The sequence below is a fragment of the Pinus tabuliformis genome, chromosome 5_1, assembly GCF_031772625.1.
Source record: "Pinus tabuliformis cultivar Carrire ecotype Pingquan chromosome 5_1, CPIR1, whole genome shotgun sequence".
NCBI lineage: Eukaryota > Viridiplantae > Streptophyta > Pinopsida > Pinales > Pinaceae > Pinus > Pinus tabuliformis.
Genome location: NC_142305.1, coordinates 24,851,957 through 24,862,624, shown reverse-complemented (window position 1 = coordinate 24,862,624; position 10,668 = coordinate 24,851,957).

The window sequence follows — 10,668 nt, the reverse complement described above, 5'->3', positions numbered from 1 at the left end:
AGGCGAGAAAAACTCCCCTCACAACTGAAGTATTTCATGATCAGTTTCATGAGCGGAGCATACTCATCTCTCAAAAATCTGAACGGGGAAACTCTCGTGAGCTGACTCAAACAACTGGCCTTAATGTAAGGCTCATAATGATGCCTCTCCACCTTCTTCTTCTTATGCCACTGTTCTCCAAAATTTGGTATGCCTGTTGCCACTGATATGGCTTCGGGTGTCAATGTGAAAGTGACCCCAGCCAAGATAAACTAACCTCCATGTAGGTGAAGTGCAAAAAGACGGGCCAACTCATGATGAACTCTGACATTTGCCACCCTTTGACAAAATTCAAAACATGCTAAGTGCTGGAAACATGACATAGCAAGAGGGCATGCCTGCAACTCGATGAGGGTGTTTGGCTCATCTCTAACATGTTTCCCACTCTGGTGATGTCTCCTGGGGGCCTGTTCTCCTGAAGCTGTATCATTGTGGGTCCCCTCCTCATATTCTGATGAAACCTCGGATGCCATGACTGTTGTTTTTTAAACTGAATTTAGGCTGCCTTTGATTATAGTGAAGTTGGAGGTTGCTTTGACAATCTACCACCAAGGGGACAGTTAAAAAAGGAGTATTAGGAGGGGGATAATATAATGGGAATAGGGGTTTATAGGAGAATTTTGTTTAGGGATATACAAGGGGTTTTGGGGTATTTTGATAGGGTAGGTTTTGTGTTTTTGGCAAGGTAAGGTTTTAGGGTTTGTAAGGTAGGGTTTGGGATTTATTTAGCAATAGGAAGAGGGGAAAGGGAGTATGATTTTGTTAGTGTTAGGGTAGTGATTATGTGGACAATGGCATAGGGGAATAAGGAACAAGGGTAGGGTAGGAAGAATAACCTTGGCAGCAATATCATTGTAGCACAAACCCTAGCATAATGGTTTTCTTTGGTGTCTTCTTTGTGTTTGCTTTATGAAAATTTTTGCATTTGATTACAGGCATAAAATCATCATATTACCCATAAAAATTGGTGCACAATTGAGTTTAGGTAGCCTACCTTGCAAATAGAAGAGCTCCACAAAAAAATTGAGTGGATTTGGTAGGTTCTGGGCGCTTTATCCCTGTGCGCCGCGCGCAAAGACTAGTGCGCCGCGCCAGTGGTAATTTTGAATTGTGGGCAGGCTCTGTGTGCGCTATGCCCAGTGAATGCATCGTGCCCCTGTCTGTGTGCACCGTGCGCCTTCAAACTGCCTCCAACTCCCTCAAACACTCACGATGCACACTCACACCCTTTGCAACATTTCTCCAAGGCTTGGATTAGCACAATGCCTTTGATTTTGATGAAAACTTGTATATATAGCCTTGGAGGTCATGTTTTAAATTTACTCTTTTTAAAAACCCACTTTTCTAATGTCCTGTTCAACACTTTTTCACTGATTTTATTATAACCCTGATTTTCACTTTTCCTCTGAAATTTTGGCTCAAACGATGAAATTTTCGACACTTTTTGCAGGGAATGCATGACAGAGCATCTGGTCATGGGAACCATGACTACACCTAAAGAAATCAATTGTCGACTCTTTTTGAAAATTTTGTCATAAATGACACTATTTGACTTTTCTTCAAAACAGAGTTTTGAATAATAGTCGAAGTCTATCATTATGATGATGAAACTCTACGGATCATTACTTTGCAAGAACATCCCTCTGGCCTACATGGCTTTACTGGACATATTAAAGACCAAATTGATCAATCCCTAGACCTAATGACAAAAAATGACTTTTGTCCATTAAAGGACCAGACCTTGACTGTTGTGGACTTTTTTATTGTTTGACGCAAAGACATAAGCCAGCAGGAGCCAGACATGAGGGGAAATGACTAGCATGACCTTCTCCGTCAGATTATGGCATGCCCCTAGCGGAATGCAGCTGAGTGAATGGAGTGGGACACCTAAACATGAAATGCATAAAGAGTTTTGATCTCTGACGTAGGACTGACCAGACCGACTCTAACAGCTCCAGTACAACTCAAGTGGTCAATTAGGGAGGTGGGGTCATTGCTCCAGGGGTTTCTATTACCTTCGTCAGATCTAGGAATCATCTTGTGCTCAAGAGGGAGTGGAGGTTAAGGCTCTTGTTGTGTTATGTGTTTGGTATGGGAGGAAGTTCTTATAGACCAGGACGACTAGCGAAGGGGGTTCGATTCTTCACTAATCAATATCGTTGTGCTTCTCATTGTCCCATTTGCATTGGAGTTGTTAATTCCAGTATAAGGAATTTGGAAAACAAAGTGTAGGGCGTTGGGTTGGTGGTGAACGGTTCTTATTCCATGGCCCATGTAGCACCCATGTAGATGTGCTCGCTAGGATTTAGGGCCACGGGGCCATGGAATAGCCCACCATGTGGAAAATCAAGATTTTGGCAAAGAGGTGCATGAATAGCTACCCCATTTCCAGGAAGAGTAGACCTTCCCCCTCTGTTTGATTTTCTAGAATCTCATATTAGAGAAGCTCACAAGAGACCTTCGTGAGGACTAAAACAAAATTATTTCTTTTATGAATGACCTTCAACACAATTGTGGCACATGATGGATCAATTGGTCTCATTGCGTCACGGCCAGAGAAGGATTCAGGAGGGGTAGGATCGTCTTGAAGGAAGGATGGAACATATGGAAGGATACAGTCATGAAGCCTTTCATCCTCCTCCACGACCAGGAAATGGACTAGACATTCTAGCTTTGGGTAACATTGTGGATTAACAATGAATGTCAGATGTGTTTTGGTTCTTGGGATCTTCTGGCTTTTTTTGGCTCTTTGTATGTGGTCTCCTAGTTCACTTTTGTTGTTGTCAATGTGTTCTTGTTATTACATTCTCGCCAACAAGTCTAGTAGGAATGAGGGCACAAGACATTTGCATGCAAGTTTCTCACGATGTACCTTTGATATGAATTAATAGAAAATTTAGATTTTTTGAAGATTCTTCGGCGAAAATCACAAAGAGAAATTTTTGTCAACGCGTTTCGAACCAACCAGTGTGGTTCACAGAAGCCTTAATTCAATAAATTTAGATTTACAAAAAAAAAATCTTTAAGGTTTTAGTTTTTTTTTTTTTAAGTAAAAGAGATACATATTCGATATGAATAAATAGAAAATTTAGATTTACAAAAAAATATGTATTTAAGGTTTTAGTTTTTTTTTTTTTAAGTAAAAGAGATACATATTTTTATTTTTTTATTGTTATTTTCTTTTTTAATATGACATGTCAACTACGCATTAAACAAGTGAGCACATTGAGAATAAGTTTATTGATGATTTGTAATCTTTTTTATTAAAACTAACCAAACATATATATTCCTTTTTATTTCTTAGCATAGGATTTTTTTATATAATGATATTTTATTTATATTTTAAGGAAATAGGTATCAATTCCTAGTTGAGTACGGACAAAATTACACATTTCTCTAATTTTTCACTGTAAAATGCTTTTACACCTCTTGAAACAACAAGAACAACCGTGCCTAAGGCTAAGGGCTTAGTAAAAGGTGCAATTTTACAAAGTTCCATAATAATAAAAAATGAATATAATGATATTAGCTACCTAACCTGATGTATGCAACATAGCCAAATAAAATTAAGTTAGTTAATTTTATTTATTTTCTACATGTTTTGTGTTAAGGGAGGGTGATGGAATATGTGTAACGCTCACTTATCTATTTGTTATGACTTCAAATTGATGATTATAACTATGTACATGTTTTTTCTTTTTGTATTTTTTACTATATATATTTTATAGATTTTAAATATTAGTGACCACTATATCCATAAAATATTTATACCAAATAAATCTCTCTAAAACGATCCAATAACCTTTCACTAACAAAAATTCAACTCATCTACCTACTCTTTTAATTCAACTCATACACCCGCCCTTTTAAATAAATCTTGTAGAGTTTAGTTTAGCCTCCATTTGCGTAGTTTCGTGTACGGGACCACCCTCACTTCGTTACCATGAAGAAGTGATTGTAATGCATCAGTGGCAAGTAGCAGAGTTGTTTCTCAATTCATCTCCGTCACCAAGTCCACGTGCGTCTTCACGTAAATTGATTGTTGACTCGGCCTCCATGCCGCGCATTATTGTCGCATACTTTGGTCGTGAAAGGAAGGAGAAAATGTTTTGCTGGGGTAAGTAAATTAGATTTTGGTGACGTGGTATCAGAATCTTTTGTTGAAGCCCTTTTTCACATTACATAAATTAGAGATTTTGTTGACGTGGAATTCTCTTTTTATTATATCATTCAAACATCATTTTATTAAATCATGCAGACATCGTACTCAACATTGAATGTTAGGTGACCATGGCATGGAAATTCTTATTTCCACCTCTATAGCCTCATTAATGCGCGGCTATATGCGTTTGAGATAGCTGCTCATGATTAAATTAAAAAATAAATAACAGTGCGTTACACGGGGAACGTGTTATATCACGCTATCTCCTGTGCATGTAGCCGCGCATTAACATTAATGAGACTATAGTGGTGGAAATAGGAGTTTCCCCATGGCATTACGTATTTCCATTGAATCCGTTCAAACATTGTCTTGGATATAGTGACATTGCCCCTAATCTGATTGGATCAACTTATCTTTAACACGTAGGCGTTATTACTATATTATCAATTTAATTTATTCATTGATATTACTTTTCAGATAAAGCAGCTCTTATTGGACCGACGACGGGAGCGGTCGTTCCTTTTGATTTTCTGAATCCATACCTTTTACCATATTTTACGTGCGTTAATCTGGAAATGGAAAATTGTGTTTTACCTAACTTCCATGCGGATATGTCTCGAGGAATATTTTATACGAGTCATTTTTCACATTACCATAATCAAGTTAGTAATTTTTATTTTTTTTAAAGGGCGTATTCGAATTTTTATATGTTTTTAGTACTTTATTTTGCTATATTTGGGAAGTTTTTAGGGTATATTTTTTTGGTAAATTTTGTTCAGAGTTTGTGAGTAGGTTTTTAAGAGTATATTTTTTTGGAAATTTTGTTTAGAATTTGGTAGAGAAGTTTTTAGAGTATATTTTTAGTTAAATTTTTGTTTAGAATTTGGGAGAAATTTGTTGGAATCACAATAATTGTGAATTCTCTACGGTGCTTTGGGTTTTTAGAGTGTTCAATTTAATATGTAGCTAAAAACTGATTTTAAATAACAAAATATCAAGATTTTCACAAAAAATGTTTCGTTGGATTCCAAATAAAAACTAGAAAATATATAATACTTAAACAATATATTTTATTTATTAATTTCAAATGTGTGATTAATTTTGTGTACATTAGAGATTTATATAATAGTGTCTTTTTTTAATATGTAAGCACTTATGGGGGATTTGAACCAATGACAGTGCACCCATTCACTATGAATCCAAAGCCTCGTGGGCAGGATTTATATAATAGTTAAACAATGTATTTTATTTATTTATTTTAAATGTGTGATTAATTTTGTTGAACATTAAGGATTTATTAAAATTAGAGGTTTGTGTTCGCCATAAACACATTTATGTATTTAAAAATAGGATTTGAATAACCAAAAATTACTAACTTGCTAATATTTGTATTAGTAGATTTAATAAAAAAAGGACAAAATCTATAACAATTAAACTATGAAGGTTTTTTTTAAGTTTGTTATTTATTTTTTCAATATTTTGAAACCTATAAACAATAATTGTAGTTTGTGTTAAAAGTATAATTAGTTTGTAATAAATATATTCAGGATGTTATGTTTGTTTTATATTAAAAAATAATAATTTTAGATATCATTTTTTGGGATCAACTGCATTAATTTTTCATGATTTTTGAATAGTCCACTTAGCACTCATTGCATTGAGTGATGCTCACAAGGGTGAAGAAGTGGGATTGAAACTAGTGATTTCCATGAGAGAGGGTGAAGAAGTGGGATTGAAACTAGTGTGGGATTGAAATGAGTGATTATGATTTTGAATAATCCACTTAGCACTCATTGCATCAGGTGATGCTCACAAGGGTGAAGAAGTGAGATTTGATTTAACTGCGTTAATTTTTCATGATTTTTGAATAGTCACTTAACACTCATTGCATTGGGCAATACTCACAAGGGTGAAGAAGTGGGATTGAAACTAGTGATTCCATGAGACAAGGTGAAGAAGTGGGATTGAAACTAGTGATTATGATTTTTGAATAGTCCACTTAGCACTCATTGGATCAGGGGATGCTCACAAGGGTGAAGAAGTGGGATTGAAACATCGGGTGATGCTCACGAGGGTGAAGAAGTGGGATTGAAACTAGTGTGGGATTAAAACTAGTGATTATGATTTTTGAATAGTCCACTTCGCACTCATTGCATCGGGTGATGCTCACAAGGGTGAAAAAGTGGGATTGAAACTAGTGTGGGACTAAAAATAGTGATTTCCATGAGAGAGGGTGAAGAAGTGGGATTGAAACTAGTGTGGGATTGAAACTAGTGATTTCCATGAGAGGTAGTTAGTCAAGGGGTGAAGAAGTGGGATTGAAACTAGTGATTTCCATGAGAGGTAGTCAGTTAAGGGGTCAAGAAGTGGGATTCAAACTAGTGAAATGAATCACATAGCATCGATCATCACTTCTGGGCACTTCCGAGGCTTGCACCCTGTAACCAAGACTTCCCGGGAGGTCATCCATCCCAGATTGCCTCTGGCTCAAGCGCTCTTAATTGTGGAGTTTTCCACACAATCAAGCCCACTTAGCTTGCTACCCCATTTGGAAAACCTTAGCAAGTATTGTGCCTCATGAACCATTCAAGTAGAGTTCCATTCACTCTTTTGAATTTAAGTATTGAGGGGTTTTCACACTGCATTATATTAGATATCATTTTTTCGAATAATAGTACATTAAGTAAGTCATTCATATATGACCATTTCCTATAGGTTTTAACCCCGTAGAGGGGGGCTACCTGCCCCCCTCAAACCCCCTAGACAGGGGGGGCTACCGCCCCCCCCCCCCCCCCCCCCCCCCCCGTGACCCCCCTACTGCGCAATTGGTGCAACGAAGGGGGGGCTCCACTATAGTTTTTATCCCCGTACAGAAATTACCTGCATACAAATTATAAAACACAAAAAATAAACAATGCGAGAGCATAACACATAAACACACATAGATTTTCCCCTGGATCCCAAAACCGGGACTACCAGATTGATTTTTCATTATGTTCCTTTCAATGTTACAATACATATTTATACATGCTGAAGCATCCAATACCATGGACCAAAAACCATCATGTCCAAAACCATGGACCAAAAACCATCGCGTCCAAAACCATGTGTGAAAATCATGCACAAAACCATAGGTAGGTCTGCCCAACCTAATATAGGGTCCAAAAACAAAATTTTCTGGGGCGCTGCCATGGACCCCATAGAGTGGGGTTACCTGCACCCCTCAAACCCCCTATGACCCCCCCGCTACACAATCGATGCAACGAAAGGGGGGGGGCCTCCGCCCCCCTTCTAACCCCCCGATTAATTACGTCTGTTAGTCGTGGAAAGAATATAACACAACCCAACATTCTCCCACTTGTTGTTTTCTTTCCATAAGGGGCCACAGGAGAGCTTAGTCATTTATCTAGCCCTGCAACGCCCATTGTTTCTCTACACCAAGAGAACTTCTGAGAGCTCACATATTTTGTCAATGCATCTGTAGTTTTCTTCAAAGTGTCCACCTTTACGAGCAACACCTTTTTGTCTTCTATCATATCCCTCACAAAGTGATACTGAACATCAATGTGCTTTGTCTTTGAATGATATGCAGGGTTCTTTGTCAAAAAAATTACACTTTGGCTGTCACAGTCTATCCTTATAACTCCCTGTACTAACCCCATACTTGAACACAATCTCTGCAACCAAACTGCTTCCTTACTTGCATGAATGGCTGCCATGTATACTGCCTCTGTAGTTGATAGTGCCACTACAGATTGTTTCTTACTCATCCAACTAACTGCACCTCCAAATAGGTTAAACACATACCCACTTGTAGATCTTCTTTGATCCAAATCTCTAGCCTAGTCTGCATCAACAAATCCACGAATATCCAACACTTTGTCCAATACTGGTCTTCCTTGGTAGCACAAACCATAATCACTAGTGCCACGCAAATACCTGAAAACCTGCTTCACTGTTGTCCAATGCTCCTTCCCTGGTTTTGACATAAACCTGCTCAATACTCCCATTGCATGTGCAATGTCTAGTCTAGTACAAACCATCGCATACATCAAGCTACCGACTGCACTTGCATATGGAACATGAGACATGTCCTCTTCCTCTTCTTGTGTCTTGGGACACTGTTCAGCAGATAACTTTACACCTACAGGAATAGGAACCTTCACCAGTTTACTATCCTGCATATTAAACCTCTGCAATATTGTCTCGACATACTTCCTCTGGTTTAACCAGAGCTTCCTCTTTGCCTGATCTCTTTTAATTTCCATGCCCAAAATATAGTTTGCAGCACCAAGATATTTCATGTCGAATTTGGAGGACAAATGGGTCTTCAAATCCTGGATAATTTCTTTGTCATTTCCAACCAGCAATATATCATCCACATACAAGATTAGATAAATAACACAGTCACCAATTAATTTAAAATACACACAATGATCTGCTTTGCTTCTAGTGAAGCCAAGTCCTGGTATAAATGTATCAAATTTCTGATACCACATCCTTGGTGACTGTTTAACCCATACAGAGACTTCTTTAACTTGCATACCGGTTCTTTCTTACTCTTCACCGCAAAGACTTCAGGTTGCTTCATATAGATCTCCTCTTCGAGATCCCCGTGAAGAAATGTTGTCTTCACATTCATCTGTTCTACCTCAAAATCAAAAGCAACAACAATAGATAAAAGTAAACTAATAGAAATTACCTTGGAAACAGGAGAAAAAATATCACCAAAATCAATTCCCGACACCTGGGAATAACCTTTTGCTACCAGCCGAGCTTTGTATTTCTCCATCTTTCCTTCTGCATTTGTATTCTTCTCAAACACCCATTTGCTACCAATGGGTTTCCTTCTAGCCGGCAACTCCAACAGATCCCAAGCCTCATTTTTGTGCAAAGATGCCATTTCATCAACCATGGCCTCTTTCCAGAGTTTGCCATCCTCTAAATCTATTGCTTCCTTCACAGTTATGGGATCATCGTCAGTAATAGATAAAGAAAAATTTGAACAGAAAGCAAATGGACTATGCCTTTATGGCTGCCTTCTTTCTCGAACTGATCTTCTCACACCTGGAGTTTGTGGCTCTTCATCTTCTGATTCCTCCTCTGTTGTAGAGTCTAATTCTTCCTCCTTAAACTCAAACTCTATCTTCTCAGGTTCCTTTGGTTGGACTTCATGTTTAATAACATCTTTTACCTCTTTAAACAACACATCTCAGCTGTACACAACCTTCCTTGTTACTGGGTTCGAAAGCTTATAACCCTTTAAACCATCCTTATACCCAATAATGATGCACTTTTCATATTTACTATCTAACTTGGTTCATTTCTCCTTTGGAACATGTACATATGCATCATATCCAAATACCCTCAGATGTGAAAGAGAGGGTTTCTTTCCAGTCCATACCTCTTGTGGAGTCTTATCCTCCAACGCTGATGAAGGTGATATGTTGAACAGGTAACATGTTGTCTCCACTGCCTCTACCCAGAATTCCTATCCTAACACAACATCACTAAGCATGCTTCTTTCCCTTTCCATTAATTTCTTGTTCATTCTTTCTGCAACTCCATTTTTCTCAGGTGTGTATAGAGTAGTCTTCTGCCGTGCTATACCACACTTCTTACATAATTCTTCAAATTCCTTGATGCAAAACTCTCCACCGTTATCTATTCTCAACACTTTTATCTTCTTCTTTGTCTGGTTTTCCACCAGAGCCTTAAATTCTTTAAACCTGTGCAAGACTTCAGATTTATTCTTAAGGAAATATATCCATGTATTCCTTGAGAAGTCATCTATAAATGATACATAGTACACAGACTTACCCAGTGATGGAACCTTCATAGATTCAAATACATCACTGTGCACAAGTTCTAATATATGTTTCGTCCTCTTACCACTAGAGGGGAAACTCACCCCATTCTACTTCCCATATACACAATTTTCACAGAAATCAAAATCCAGAGAGATATTACTCATACCTTCTACCATACCTTTACCATGAAATATTCGAAGGCCCTTCTCTCCAATATGTCCAAGCCTTTGATGCCACAGCATGGTCTTCTCTCCAGAGACCACTAGATTTTTTGCTCCACTTTCAGGAACCACAGAACTGTTTCACCCATCAACAACAGTGATACCTTGTAGCTTGTACAGAGTTCCAATCTGAACTCCCCGTATGAATACAAGTGCTCCCCGAGCCATCTTGCAGGTATCCTTCTCGAACACTATTTTTACACCTACATCATCCAACTTGCTTAGGGAAATCATATTTATGGCCAATGTAGGAATATGTAGAACACCCGAAAGTGTTCTAAGCCTTCCACCTTGCAAATTCAACTTTACTTTTCCGGGACCAACGATTCTAGGCTTCCTGTCATCCCCCAAGAAGACATCACCACCATCATATTTCTCATACTCGCAGAACCACTCTCTATGGGGAGTGAAGTGAAAGGATGCACCTGAGTCAATC